This window comes from Mauremys reevesii, linkage group 1 (genome assembly GCF_016161935.1).
Source record: "Mauremys reevesii isolate NIE-2019 linkage group 1, ASM1616193v1, whole genome shotgun sequence".
Lineage (NCBI taxonomy): Eukaryota > Metazoa > Chordata > Testudines > Geoemydidae > Mauremys > Mauremys reevesii.
The window spans coordinates 226,261,378-226,277,466 of NC_052623.1; the positions used below are offsets into that span (position 1 = coordinate 226,261,378).

The following is a 16,089-nucleotide window of genomic DNA, read 5'->3' on the forward strand; positions in this document are numbered from 1 at the left end:
ATTTCAAGCCTACATTTGTTGATGGCCAGTTTACATCCATTTGTTCTTGTGCCAACACTGGCCCTTAACTTAAATAACTCCTCTCCCTCTCTGGTGTTTATCCCTCTGATCTATTTATAGAGAGCAATCACTTCTCCCATCAGTCTTCATTTGATTAGGCTAACCAAGCCAAGTTCCTTAAGGCCTTGTCTACACTAGACAGTTTTGTTGATGTAAGTTACACTGATGATCCAGAACCGGTATAATCACACGGCTTGTGCATATTCACACAATGCTCCTTCTGTTGGCAGAGCTCGTCCACAGTTGGTGCTCTAGCATCAACAGTGAGAGCAGTGCACTGTGGTTAGCTATCCCACTGTGCTACTCACCATCTTCTGCAGCTAGGGGTTGTGGAAAGGCAGAATGGATCACAGTGCATCATGGGTGTAGGTTCAACATCCCATGATGCAATTTGTTTCTGTCCCAGCATTCCATGGGCTTCCGACTGCGTTTTGTTGCATTTTTCAATGGCCACTGTTTACTGTGTGCCTGCCATCTCTGTCTGAAAGGACAGATCTCGCACTGCTGTTGTGGTCATGGTTATGAATACATCGTGGATGGTCATACAGTACGTCATGAATTCCCAATCTGAACAGGAATCAGAGTTGCCTGACGTGCTATGTGCATGGAAAGAAACATCACCAGATTATTTTTGGCATTCATGGAGCAGCTGAACACGGTGGACTGTTGTTTTGGGCTCAGGAAACTAGCACTGAGTGGTGGGGTTGCATCATTATGCAGGTGTGGGGTCACAAGCAGTGGCTGCAGAACTTTCGGATGTGGAAAGCCACCTTCCTGGAACTCTGTGCGGCGCTCGCCCCAGCACTGTGGTGCAAGGACACCAAAATAAGAACTGCCCTCTTGGTGGAGAAGTGCATGACGATTTCTGTGAGGAAGCTGGCGATTCCAGACTGCCACCGGTCGGTCGCAAATCAGTTTGGAGTCAGGAAGTCCACCGTTGGGGCTGTGGTAATGCAAGTGTGCAGAGCTTTTAATCACATCCTGGCAAGAACGATTATTACTCTGGGAAATGTGTGTGAAATATTGGATGGCTTTGCAGCAATGGGATTCCCTAACTGCGGCAGGGCATATTCCAATTTTGGCCATGGACCATCTTGAGATGGAGTACATCAATAAAAAGAGGTACTTCTCTATGGCATTGAAGGCGCTTGTGGATCACCGTGGGCATTTCAGTGACATCAACACGGGGTGGTCTGAAAAGGTACATGACGCATGCATCTGCTAGTATCCTGTCCAGTACAGAAAGCTCCTGGCAGAGACAGACCAGAAGATTCCAGTGGGAGATATTGAAGTGCCCATAGTGATCCTGGGAGACCCAGCTCAGGAAGTTAACATGGGCTTACTCCCCTGGCTCAGGAAGCCTTACATGGGAAACCTGGACAGCAGCAAGGACAATAGGTTGAGCAGGTGCAGAATGACCCTAGAATGTGCCTTTGGCAAGTTAAAAACATGCTGATGCTGCCTTTATTGCAGGTTAGTCCTAAATGAGGAAAATATTCCCATGGTCATAGCAGTCTGCTGTGCCCTCCATCATATTTGTGAAGCTAAGAGTGAAAAGTTTCTCCCAGGGTGGAGCGCAGAAGTGGATCACCTGGCTCCTGAATTTGAGCAGCCAGATACCAAGGCTACTAAAGGATACAATGTGGTGCTATTCAAATCAGGGAGGCTTTGAGGCAACATTTTGACAATGAGTACAAATAATGTCTTTCTATACAGCATGCTGCCGTGCTTTGCTAACTTGCTACTAGGGCAGGGGGTTGGGGCTCAAGATGGGGCAAAGGGTCTAAGTGGCTTTTTAAGGTACTCCCTGAAGGCGAGTAGGGAGAGTATTGTAAATTCTGCCACCATTTTCCACAGACGAGGGTCATTGAAGCTGATATATCGCTCCTGGTCCTTAAAACAGATGCAAGGGTGCATCTCCTGTATGCGTGCGGCTTCAGACCTGGTCCCTATGCTGCTTGCCCATGTGCCACTTTGGTCCCTGCACAAGTGATTGGTGCAGGAAAATTTCCTGCAATGTGGGAAGGAACAAAGCAGCTCTGCCAAGGAACCTTTGGTAGAGGATTGGCAAGTACCTCCAGGAAAGCTTCCTAGAGATCTCTCTGGAGGATTCCCATGACATCTCTGTGTGCATTAACACACTGTTCTACCACACTGCTTAGTTGCACAGAGGAATGTGGTGCACAGTCAAAAACGCCTAGTCTTGTACATTTCTATCCCTTCACCCACTTCTAGAATGTACAGAGCAAAGGACAGCTCTACCTCATATAATTGAGCAGCATCAACTGAAAAAGATCACTTACCAGGGCTCTTCTCTCCTGCATCATGCATGCCAGAGATGGACTGCTGGGACTGGCTAGACCCCTCCGGAGTGGAGAAGAGTTTCTGACTTGCCATGCCACCAGACAACCTTGCCACGTGCTCCACATTGTCTTCCAACTCAACCTCCTCGTCTATGACTTTGTCCTCAGGGTTGACTCCACTGTCCGCTGTCTCCAGTCCCGCCAAAGTATCTATGGGACTCTTGGCAGTGGAGGTGGGGCACCACCAAGGATAGTGTCCAGTTCCTTATAGAAGCTGCAGGTCTTTGGTGCAGCACCAGAGTGACGGTTTTCTTCCCTTGCCTTCTGGACTTTCAGATGAGGAGGGGAAGATGCCTGTGTACTTGGGTGCAGGGCAGTGAAGTTCAAACTGCTGACCAGAGTGGTCAGGATGGACATTGTGGTTCACCTCCTGGAGGCCATTTACCATGACATAACCAAGCACTGTGTCTATACAGATACTTTGTCGATCTAACTTTGCCACCTCTCTTTGAGGTGGCTTTATTTTGTCGGTAAAGCAGGAGAATTTTGTTGACAGAAGGAGCATTGAAGTGTGTACACTTCCACTATTTTGTTGATGAAACCTGACTTTTGTTGACATACCTGTGTTGTGTAGACAAGTCTTCAGTGTCCTCTCGTAAGGGAGGGTCTCCAGTCCTCTGATCATATTGGTAGCCCTTCACTGCACCTGTTTCAATTTTAATTAATCTTCCTTAAAAATGGGAGACCAGAATTGCACAAAGTATTCCAGATAGGATCTCCCCAGTGACTTGTGTAAGGGTAATAACACTTCCCTATCTCTACCAGAACAACCTTGTCTGATGCATCCTGGGATTGTATTAGCCTTCTAAATGGCTGCGGTGCTCTGTCATCCTGTGATCAGCCAGTACACCCAGGTCTTTCTCTTCCTCTGTCACTTCAACTGATATGTCCCCAGCTTATAGTAAAAAATCTTGTTGTTAATCCCTAAGCGTATGACTTCGCGGTATTAAATTTCATCCCATTTCTGTTACTACACTTTTCAAGGTCATTCACCTCTTCTAGTAAGATATTTTGGTCCTCCTCTGTATTGGTAGCATCTCCCAACTTTGTGTCTTCTGCAGATTTTATTAGGCAACTGCCACTTTTTGTGCCAAGGTCAATATTGAAAACGTTAAATAAGATTGGCCCTAAGACTGATCCCTGAGGAACTCCACTAGTAACCTCCCTCTTGCCTTACAGTTCACCTTTCAGTATGACCCATGTAGTGTCCCCCTTAACCAGTTCCTTACTCGCCTTTCAATTTTTGTATTAATCCTCATCTTCTCCAATCTAACTAATAATTTTCCTTGTGAAACTGTATCAAATGCCCTACTAAAATCCAGGTAGATTAGATCTACTGCATTTCCTTTGTCTAGAAAAAACAGTTATTGTCTCAAAAAATGAGATCAAATTGGTCTGGAATGATCTACCTTTTGTAAAACCATGTTGTATTTTATCCCAATTACTGTTTACCTCTGTCTCTTTGGAATTTGTTCCAAGACCTTGCATCCAGTTGAGGTCAAACTAAGAGGTCTGTAATTTCCTGGATCCCTTTTTCCCCTTCTTCCTTAAAAATAGGAACTATATTAGCAATTCTCTGGTGATAGGGTACAACCACTGAGTTTATGAAGTCATTAACAATTCTTGCTATTTGTTTTGCAATTTCATGTGCCAGTTCCTTTAATATTTTTGGATGAAGGTTATCCTGATTTGGTCCCATTAAGCTGAATTTGATTTCCACCTCTGATGTAGCAATTCACATTTCCATATTCTTGTTACCACTAGCCACTGTAGCCACTCCCCCATAGCTCCTCATTACCCTTATTAAAAGCTGAGGCAAAGTATTTATTTAGGTGTTGGGACATGCCTAGATTATCTTTACAAGGATACTGAAGGAGGTCAGGTGCTGTTGGAGACAGCACATTACCAACTTCTCAGTCACTTTGCCTAGAAAAGGAAATATAGAGAGAATGGTAGCTGACTGTCACTTACACTGAGCGCTGTTTTCTTGAAGGTGAGCTGGGCCTTTAGCAAGTCTCCTTCCATTCTAGGATGCTGGGGATTCCCCCATTATAAGACCTGTGTGTGTTTTCCCCCTTAATGGTAGTACCTGGGGTGGGTGCCCTCCATTATAGGGCCTTAGGCTGTATCCCCCATTATAAAGCCTGTTGAGCCCCCACATTATAAGGGCCCTAAGTTGACCCTTTTGATTATAATGGCCTGGGGGTCCCCCTATCATAAAACCCTAGGGGGAAGTCCACCCATATAAGGCCCTAGGTGGTCCCTGTCTTATAAGGGCTCTAGATGGTACCCCCGATTATGGAGTCCTAAGCAGTACTTGGGGGAGGAGGGGAGGCTTGCACTAAAACGCCCTATTGACTCTTCCAGTATGAGTGGGAGGCAGCGCTCTGTGTAGGAATGGTGGCTGATCTTTCTCTAACCTAGTTTCAGAGTAGCAGCCGTGTTAGTCTGTATCTGCAAAAAGAACAGGAGTACTTGTGGCACCTTAAAGACTAACAAATTTATTAGTTAGACTAACTAATAAATTTGTTAGTCTTTAAGGTGCCACAAGTACTCCTGTTCTTCTAATCTAGTTGTTTCTTATTGGCTTTCACTAGACATGAGAGGTAAAGGTCTGATTCAAGAGTGAGTGGCAGGTATTTTTTCAGTGCTGGCCACATGATTTGTCCGCATTTGGTTAAAGAAGCTGATTTATTTCCCAGCATTGGATTCTGGGGGTCTGAAGCTGTAGTAGGTATGATTGATCTTTCCCACAAAGTAAGCTGAAAACTTCTTGCATCTGGGAAGGCAGTCTTGAAACAAGTGGCACCTAAACTAACTCATCGCTGCAATTGACATCTAATTTGGTGCTGTTGAGAGAGGAATAATTACCTGGCTTGCTTTACACATTGGTACTTCTGTTGCTACAGTTCAGTATGACAAATGCCCTTTTTTCACAAGTCTCATTGTTGATTCCTATTGACTGACTGTCAAACCAACAGGAATACTTGTGGCACCTTAGAGACTAACAAATTTATTTCAGCATAAGCTTTCGTGGGCTACAGCTCACTTCTTCGGATGCATAGAACGGAACACACAGACAGAAGATATTTATACATACAGAGAACATGAAAAGGTGGAAGTAGCCATACCAACTGTAAGAGTCCAGTCAATTGAGATGAGCTGTCATCAGCAGGAGAAAAAAAACCTTTGAAGTGATAATCGAGATGACCCATAGAAGGTGTGAGGAGAACTTAACATGGGGAAATAGATTCAATTAGTGTAATGACCCAACCATTCCCAGTTTCTGTTTAAACTTAAGTTAATTGTATCTAATTTGCATATTAATTTGAGTTCAGCAGTCCCTCACACCTTCTATGGGTCATCTCGATTATCACTTCAAAGGTTTTTTTTTCTCCTGCTGATGACAGCTCATCTCAATTGATTGGACTCTTACAGTTGGTATGGCTACTTCCACCTTTTCATGTTCTCTGTATGTATAAATATCTTCTTGCTGTATATTCCAGTCTATGCATCTGATGAAGTGAGCTGTAGCCCATGAAAGCTTATGCTGAAATAAATGTTATTCTCTAAGGTGCCACAAGTACTCCTGTTCTTTTTGCAGCCATGTTAGTCTCTATCCGCTACTCTGAAACCCGTCAAACCAATATTCTCCAATAACTATTAATCCCAAATCCCACTGTTCAAGTTGTCTTTTTTTTCTTCAATTTCAGCCCATTTTTCTCCAGTTTGTCATAGTTACTTTATATTTAAGCTTTTCTCTGGCAGAACTCTGTGGCAGCTTCGGTGTGGCGTGCTGTGTTTGGCAGCATTGATATTACAGTGGGACATCAGCACTACAGAGTGACATACCTGGTGTACTGGGAAGTAATGGAAGAGCTTTTCTGTGCCTGCATGTAGCTAGTATGCTAAGCAGCAGGGAAAGGGTTAACCGTGTCCTCCCAAAGACTGGCAGTCCCTCCCAACCTTGTATCAACCCCAGATCTTTTTTATGTATTCCCCATTCCATTCTCTCAGATGACAATTACATCATTGACTATTCACTGGACTGGAAATGGATCCCCTGTGGTACCTCCTTAGATACTTCCTCTTAGTTGACACTGAACCATTAATAGCTTCTCTGTTTTTTTAATTGTATACCCATTTTATAGTAGTTCTGTTGCATACACATTTCTCTAGTTACCCCATGAGAACACTCTGCAGAACCATATCAAATGCCATACAAATGGTAAACTATACTATGCCATTCCTGCATTTGAACCCAGATCTCCAGAAATAGGTCTAGAGAATTCACTCAAAATGTCACTTTAGGCCATTTTTATTTAATTTTTAATCTTAATTGTTCTGTTTAATGGTGTGCATATATTTAAACTTCTGTCCTGTCAACATTTTTTATTGATGAATTGCACACATGAAATGCGGCACCATTCACACAAAAAAAGTAAGGAAACACAGATTTTGTTCATGTCATTTCTTTGTGAATAGGTCCCTGCAGGGTAATAAAAGGATTTAGTATCTCTGGCTTTATTTCAGCTAAATTTTCAATCCTTCATTGGCTGCAGTCATAGACCTCACATACACAGTATAAGCACTCTCTTGTTTCTAATGCCTGTGGAGGTTGGGTACCTTTAAGGAGGGTTCTATATTATGTTACATGTTTCTAGCTGCTGGTTCAAATTTCTAAAGCAGGATTTTTCTGATTACAGGCTAAAGTTTGGATTTCTACTCCCACCATCCCCCTTCACCAAATCTACTGACTATAATGCACAGGCCGGTATTCTAGTGGATTTGTTAATGGTCCCAGCTACATTCTTTCCATTCTTTTCTCACAGGAAAATATCTGTAAATAACTCTGTCTAAAATTTCTTACTCTGCTAGGTTTTCTGTCACCCTCATGAACATTAGTGCCCCCTTTTATTTTCAGCATTAGAAAACCTCTAAGAATAATCAACCCCTAGAATGTGATGATGGATTCGTCTCATTTGGATCAACAAGAAGAGTGTGTGTTAAATGTGCCTTTCCCTCCCCCTTTTTAAAGCGGTGCCTTGTCACTTGATCACAGTGTGTGTTATAAATTAAAATGGTTTCCCTCACTAATCTTTTATATTAAACTAAGTTTGATCACTGGATCACTAGTTTCTTCTGGCTTTCCTTTCTGTTTATTGTTTGAGTCCTATAATATTTGGTTTTAATGAATTCAAGCACATGTAGTGTTTGAAATCTTAATCCTGACTCTGTTGAAGTCAGTGGTAAAAATCCCATTCACGTCAGTGGAGTCAGCATTTCACCTTTAATTTTTACAGTGCTAAATTTCTCTTCTTGTTTTTTAAAGAGCTGTCCACTTGAGTCTGAATATGAAATATTTGCAGTGCTATTAGTAAACATTAAAGCCAGAGGTGTGATCAGAAGCCTGAATTTAACAGTTTTCCCCCCTCAGTTTTCTGTGATAAAATTAATATTATTCAGTCCTGTTTTTCTCTCATATTCCTAGATTTATTTCACACAGTTTCTTCTTGGTTCAGGTCGCTAGAATGTGGAATTATATCAACTGATCTGCAACTGAAGCCAAAATTTTAGAACATTTGTGCCTAAAGTTTGGCACCTGAATCCATATTTTAGCATCTTTTGGGAAATGATTTCAGTGAGAGTTGTGAATACTATGCATCTTTGGAAATCAAGCTTAAATATGAACTTTTGTGCATAGCTTTAAGCAAACAAGTTAATTTTGGCCTTTAATAACCATAGTTGTGCCAATAACAATTTCTGACCTTTACCGCTCTTTTTATAAGATGTTTTGTTTTTAACACCTTTTTTAAGGTGAAATATTGATAATGTCTGCATGTGATTACTAGTTGCACAATTAATATTGTATGTTGTGCTAGCTAGTTTTCTAAAAATATTTTAACTGTGCTTTCATAAATGTGTGAAAAAATTTACAAAGAAATAAATAATCCCGGTGTCTGCTGGAGAGTGAGCCAACTTGTATCCATAATGTCTGTTCTTTAAACTGCTTAATAACTTGTAGGACAAAGTTCTCAAAGTACTGAAGGTAATATGCTTCCCACTCAAATCAGAGCTTCTGTGTGTACATGAAGCAAGTGTGAAAAATCGGGAGAGAGGGTGGAGGGGGGGTAATAGGAACCTATATAAGAAAAAGCCCCAAATATCGGGATTGTCCCTATAAAATTGGGACATCTGGTCACCCTAATACGAATCCTGTAGTGAGATAGAACCAGGAGACCTGTAGAACACTTATTGTAAAAGTGGCAGCCATCTGCCACTATCTTCATTAAAATACCTTTGAAGTTTCACTTCTTCCACAAGGCCAACACATGCTAATTTGTGTCAATAAAATTCACATGGTTAAAGCTTGACTCATCAGGAAGTCAGTGGAAGTTTTTCCATTGAAATCAATGGGGCCAGAATTTAGTTCCCAATCTCCTAGCTAGCACCATCCTTTGGGACTCCCAGTGTTGTCTGTTGAGTTAGATGGCAAGTTTGTTGATGCAGAAAATGGCTTGTACAGGGTGCTGTTCCTCCCACCCCAGATCAGTTGGCACCTGTTAGAAAAATATGTGCTGATTGAGTCCCAGTTTGCTTGAGGACCAGAAACTTTTATTTTTAAATTAAAGCTGAGATTGTAATCACATAGGGTATGGCTACACTTACACGTTGCAGCGCTGGTCATCCAGCTGTGTAGGAGCAGCGCTGGTGTGTGGCCACACTCACAGCTACCAGCGCTGGTGTGTGGCCACATTTGCAGCATTGTTGGGAGTGATGCATTATGGGCAGCTATCCCAGCGTTCAAGTGGCAGCAACGTGCTTTTCAAAAGAGGGGTGTGGGGTGGGGTGTAGTGTGACAGGGAGCGTGGGGGGAGAGAGAGAGAGAGAGAGAGAGTGGATTTTTGGAGCCAACACTGTGTGTTAGCTTCCTGCCTTGAAAAAAATCAGAAAATGTTTCTGACCCCTTAGTCTTAACTCTTAATTGCAAACAGCCTGCATCTTCTCTGTCAAGCAAACACTCCCTGCCTGCCTGCCTCATTCACAGGGGTTATCTCATTTGATTGATCACAGCAAACAAGCTGTGTTGGTTTTTTAGATAAGCAGCTCCGGTAGCAACGAGCCGAGCTCCGAGTTCACAACAAAACAAAGAGAGGCTGCATAACAAAACAAAGAGAGTAATTTAGTTAAAAGCATTCTGGGATATCAGCTAATACCCTGGAGGCCAATAACAGCGCTGGTGTGTGTCCACACTTGATGAGCAGCGCTGGATCACCAGCGCTGCAATGCTTATTCCCTATGCAGACGCAGGTGTACGGCCAGCGCTGCAGCCAGGGAGTTGCAGCGCTGGATGTGCCCTGCAGGTGTGGACACTTACTAATTGCAGCGCTGGAAAGCCTCCACTAGTGCTGCAAATCTCAAGTGTAGCCATACCCATAGATTCCAGGAGCCGAGGCTTTAAAACAAAGCCAGATATTGAGAGACTCATGGCAAAATTACAAGAGTTGGCATCATTAGTTACCTTTGTGCAGATCGTCATTTTCCGTTTGGTAGCCCGTTTGGGCTAGCTGGATCTTATTTTTGATTGTAATGTTTTGTATTGATTTTATTCACACAATGCCAGCCAACTAGGGTGTTATAAATGGGCTAAATAAATCTCCAACCGTTTAGTCTGCAGTACAAGCTAGGATCAAGAATTGGTAGCTTTCTAAGTCCCATTATCATGCAGACTATCCAGTGCTGTGTGATTTATGCCCAACAAGCTGTAACTTAGAATAAATTGAAGACTTTTATTTTGAACTGCCACATCCCATATATTAAAATGATTATAGGGTGCTGACTAGGCAGCAGAATTTAATAAAATGAATGAGTGAATATTAGTTGGGCCTTTTGTTCAGGGTACTGCTATGTTATTTAAAAAAAAATTGCACAAGAAGATGAGGTGCTGTCAAGTGATGGATCACAACAGAGGATTTGGGAGCAGTTGTCAGTAGCGCTCTCAGCGGTTTCTCCTTCTTCTAATAATGTTTCCCTACGTGATGAAATAACCAAAAGGAAAATCGAGATTGGGTAAAATTCCTGTTGCTGCTGCCTTTTTGTACTTTCCGATCTGAGTCACTGAACACTTATCCAGCCTGAAATGACAGACCACACAATCGACTATTGTTTGTTATGCTTAGTGTTAGTATTTTTTTTGGTGGGGAATAAAACATTTTATTTATAGCATAGTAGCGCCTGAAGGCATCAACAAAGATCATTGGCCCCCAGTACTAGGCACTGTACATGCATCCCATACGGGTATGTCTTCACTGTAGAATTAACCCAGGGGACTGGCACTTGGGTCTGAGTGGCCATACTGCAGAGCCAGACTCGAATATGTCCACTGAACTATGTCCCCACTGGTGCACCACTCACCTGTGTTTGTTGCTAGGACCCCTAGGGCACATCCCAGGGTTCTTTGTGGGGCAGTAAGCTGAGCTGTGCTGATTATTTCCCAGTGAATTGTGGGAGAACTTGTCTGCTCTTTTGGGCACACGGGGGGCGGGGGGCAGGCTGTGGGAAGGTATTGGAGGACTGTTGGCCCTTGAGTGGTTTAGTCTGAGTCCTCACTGTAAAATGGGCAGTTATCAGCCCACTTGTAAGCAGCAATCGGACTTTAGCGTATAGACCCAGGATGGGCCAGCTAGCCTGGGTGTAAAGCACCACCAGACTCGGGTGAGAGGCTTTTGTGTGTGCATGAGAGCCCGATGAAGGGCAGTGTACGCAAGTAAGAGCCCAAGTTAACTTTGCAGTGAAGACAAGCCATCCGGGAGAGTCTTTGTCCCAAAGAGCTTACAGACAAAAGGTGGGGCAAACGAAGTATCATTATCCTGTTTTACTGGTGAGGAAACAAGGCACAGAGGGAGTAAGTGACTTGCATCAGGTCACAGTAAACGAGGAGTACACCCTGGATCTCATGAGTTCTAGCCCAGTGCAGCAACCACAAGAACTTTCTCTCAAATCACTCCTGCAGAACAGGAGATTTTTTTTTTTAAATGGAGCTCAGAGGGTGCCCAAATCTTGCTCAGTCAAGATCCACATTGGTGATCATTCAGAAGCCTTGTGTGTGTACATCTTACGCATAAGGTGGAGTGAGGTGCAGCTGGGGGAATTGCCCTGGCAACTCCAGTGAAGATCAAACACTACATGTGAGGCCTGTGGGTTCCCTGGGCAGCACCTCCATATTAAAGATCAGGGTAGCCCTGAGTGCAAGTAGTGTGCTAAGCGAAAAGCATGAGAGGAAATTGCCCCCTTCCACACTGTCCCACCCACCTACCAATATGAGCGTTGGTGTAGACTTTCTTTGTACCTTTCCTTTAAAGCATTAAAGAAGGGGAAAAGGCTCTGAGCGCCATTTTTAGTACTTTGTGGTATATTGCAGTGGGCTTACCAGACCTCTAAAAAGGACCTCTAATCCTTTCCAGATTGGCATTACAGTGACCAGAGGAATACCTACTTTCTCAAAAGTTATAGAAGATAAATGTAGCATTTGATAGGGTTTGGTAGCAAACATTCCAGTTAAAGTTGCAAGCAGTTTATCGTAACCCCTGCCTAACATTCTCTCATACTGATCCCCAGATTTTTTCTCATTTGCTGCATTCAGTAAACTCTGAGCTTTTGTTTAGGAAAAAAAATGTTTATCTTTTTCAGTTGTGGGATAAACAGATGTGCTGCTGCCCTGTTAAACCAGCCTTGCAAACTATTTCCAGTCAACAGTAGCTGTGGTGAAAGGTAGGACTCCATCCCTCTCCAACCCCATTCATTTCAATGAGCTGTGTAAGCTTGAAAGCTTTATTGGAACTGTGTTTTCGAGAGAGAAAACAAAATCGTCTGTGAAGAATTCAACAATCAAGGAATAGAATTTACAAACTATGTCAATGCTATGTTAAAGGGGACCTGCAAAGGGGAGGAAAATCATGTTTGTGTACATTTTCCTGGTTTATGATGTATAAAGAAGGCTTGAAAGCCTTTAGATTTTTTTCTCCCTGATTTTTTACATTAGAAATTCAGTACTTTTCTACCTTGCAAGAATCTTTTGATCAGTAGAGAACGGGTAGTGTACCAAAGAAGTTGAAATTTAGTTAAATTAGAGGGTTTGTAAATTCAGGATGTTTAAAAAGCTGTACACTCTGTTTTTAACACCTACTTATTGCAAATGTTTTAAAACATTGGGAGAAAATAAATTTTTGTTAAATTAAATGGAGTCAGCCGAGAGAGGCTTCCAGCAAAACAGGGAATATCAGACTTTACCTTCCTGCTATTTCTAAAGTATTAAGAAAGGAAAACATTTAAAAATCAAAACCCAAAAGACCAAGCTTGTCTTATTTACATCATAAAGAAGCAAAATCAGGCATACCACACTTTAAAAAAAAATGCAGATAACCTGTAAGGTTGTGTACTTTAACTTGCACAATTCCTGATTAATATTGTGTTGCTCTAGAACCTTAACTTCTCTACTTTCTATTTTTAAAACAAAAGAAAAACAAAAAAAAAAACCTGGTTCAATCTTACTGCTGCATTGATGTTGGGTGTTTTTTGCATTTAATAGATTAACAGGAAGTGGCTGTAGTGTCTGAAGTAGCAGAATTAATTTCTGCAACCCCAAATATGAAGATGCTAAAACGTACTCCTTAGCTGTTGTTTTAGATCTACCTACCATTAGGGTGACCAGGCAGCAAATGTGAAAAATCGGGACGGGGGTGGGGGTAATAGGAGCTTATATAAGAAAAAGACCCAAAAATCAGGACTCTCTATAAAATCAGGACATCTGGTCACCCTACCTACCATTTTCCCACCAGGGGCTTCAAATTAGAATGATAAGGACACATGTGGCAGCAGCCTCTGCATTCCTGTGTTCCAACAGAATCCCATAAAGTGAGGTATCCATCTGTAATTCAAAACGTTAAGAGGGATCCAGCTGAAGCAGTGGAAGGTCCCACTTCTGGCATTTGTGCAGCAGCTGCCTGGGCATTGTGCCATACATCAGAGGCATTTTACAATCCCTCTCTGTCCAGCCCAAAGCCTTGATTCCCTTCCCCCTTTGCTATTTCAGATGCTACAATAGAACGACCAAGCTGAGCTGTGTGAACTTTCCAGAGTGGGAATAGTGGTGTCGTTTTGGAAACATCCTAGCTTTATTTTTCTGAGTTCAGGGCCCCCAGGATGCAAGTGACCCTTTTTCTTCTCTGTCAGTCAAAAACCCTTGGTCACTGACTAGATATTATACTTAAATGTTAATTTAAAAAAACTTTTCTAGCTCAGCTTACTCAACCGCCTTTTACTTGGAGCTATATTATCAGTAATCAGATTATATTCAGTCCCCTTCCAAATGAAAACCATAAAAAGATTGGTAGTCCTGATCTGTCTACATCCGGAGTCGGCAACCTTTCAGAAGTGGTGTGCCGAGTCTTCATTTATTCACTCTAATTTAAGGTTCCATGTGCCGGTAATACATTTAAACATTTTTAGAAGGTCTCTTTCTATACGTCTATAATATATAACTAAACTATTGTTGTATGTAAAATAAATAAGGCTTTTAAAATGTTTAAGAAGCTTCATTTAAAATTAAATTAAAATGCAGAGCTCCCTGGACTGGTGGCCAGGACCCAGGCAGTGTGAGTGCCACTGAAAAATCAGCTTGCGTGCCCCCTTTGGCACCCGTGCTATAGGTTGCTTACCCCTGGTCTACATTATCAATTCCTCCTCAAAGTAGTGGTGAGATCCAGTCCTTGGAGTCAGTGCCTCCTTATCAAAGCTTTTTTCCACCAACAGATATCTTCTCTGAACTTGGACTTAATTAACTTTTCGCTTGGAGATGTTTTAAATGGTGGTTGGGAAGGTTTTATTAGCTGATCCCTTCATTTTCTGAGAAGTTATAACCAGAATCTTATATGCCATCTGTCTGTCTTTTTTCAGAACAATTTAAAGAAAAATAAGAATCTTGTTAGCAGAACCCTTAAGAACTTCTGCACCAGAGAGCAGCTGTTAGTGAGCATATCTGATGAGGGTCTTGCCATCAGGGAAAGATTGTCTCTTATTTTCTAATAAAATCCTCATATGGCCTTGCTTGCAAGAATATTGTAAGGAAGACAAGGAGTATTTAGAATTTGATGTATGGTGCTACTTTTTGTATTAACGCACATTGATATGAGGCCACTGCTGAGCTATTTTTGTTGTTGTTTAAAGTGTACTTCAGATATCTCCCCTATTTATCTGAGTTCCTATACACTGACGTGAGAAACTACTGTGGTAAAATGGACATGACAGTAATGGTGTTCAAGAATATCATAAATCGAAAGGCTGGAAGAAACTTTCCAGGTCACCTAGTCCAGACCCCTGCACAAAATGAGATTTCATTAACAAAAGCTGTCTAACAGCCTCGGAAACCTCTCAGTGGTAGAGCATCATGGATGATTCTAATGCCGAAACTCCCAGTAGTGATACTGCCTTAGATCTATCCCCAGGTGGATCATTTTTCTGTCTCAGCTTTGAGGGGGGGAATCTAAGAGGGCTAGATAGTTCATGTGGTCAATAATAGAGTTCCCGTATCTAAGTCACTTGTTTGCATCCAGCCCTGGCTGGTAGCATCTGAAAGATAGGGCCCTCTGATGGGATTTTGGTGGTCTGTGAGAAATGGGTTTCAGTCCAGACCTTAGTGGATGGGGGCTGCAATTCAAAAAACACTCACTTGCTGCTTTTACACCCTTATTGGTGGTTTCAGCAGAGATGGCCTGAGTGGGCTGTGGAGACTGAGCTCTCTCTGTCTAATGTTCCCTCTAATTTGTTTCCTCTGTGCACAGTAAATGACTGCCATGGCTCCAGGTTAAAATCTAAGGGCTGGTCTGCACACAGTTTTTGTATCACTGTAACTATGTTGGTTTCCTCCTGTTAGTTAGTGATACAACCCCTAGTGTGGATGCCGTTATAGTGGTATTATGGGAAGAAGCTATACCACTCTGTTACACCAAAAAACGATGTGAAAATAACACTCTGAAGGTTGCCAAGGCAAGCACTCAAAAGTTAGGAAAGGCCAGAATTAAGGCTGCCTGTGCAACCTTTATTCAGCCTCCTTGTACAGATGCAGTAAGATACATTCTTTAATTAAGTGACCACATACTGTTGTTTCCACAGGACCTCCTCATTCAGTGCACAGGATGGACCATGCTCACTTAATGTACAGCTAACTGGTAATTTGTTTTTGCCTCCCTGCTCAATGGATGGCCACATGCCTTATTTACTGCACACTATGCAACCCCTGTTCTAAATACAGTATTCATATCCTCACTGGCTTTTCTGTGGGGCTGATTATTAGTAGTACCAGAGTGCTTCATAAATATTAAAGAATTTATTTTGACAGCACCCCGGGAAGATGAGTATGTATTGTCTCCATTTTAGAGATGGGGAGCTAAGGCACAGGAAAATTAAGGACAAAAGGCTCACCAAGCTGTGAAATTGACAAGGCTGCCCAGCTCCCAGGAGGGAGCAGGTGGGGGGAGGCACTCAGCTGGGAGCGGGGTCTGAAGCCGCGCCTGCTTCTAACCCCGGCTCACAGCTGGGAGTGAGGTTTGAAGTCACCTGGGCTTTGGCTCCCAGCTGGGAGCGGGGCAAAGCCCCCCAGGCTTCTCGC

General features: G+C 42.5%; 1 protein-coding gene across 3 annotated transcripts in view; it reads left to right on the forward strand.

Annotated features, from left to right (window-relative positions):
* The window catches only part of TSPAN9 (tetraspanin 9), a 266,912-nt gene that overhangs the window by 59,448 nt on the left and 191,375 nt on the right, over positions 1-16,089 (forward strand). For 2 of the 3 annotated variants that reach the window (XM_039538331.1, XM_039538340.1), the window contains exon 2: positions 12,114-12,194. The exons of the other annotated variant lie outside the window; for it this stretch is intronic. The gene's annotated coding sequence lies outside the window, so the exon portion shown is untranslated. The remainder of the gene's footprint in view (positions 1-12,113; positions 12,195-16,089) is intronic. 3 annotated transcript variants of the gene reach the window in all.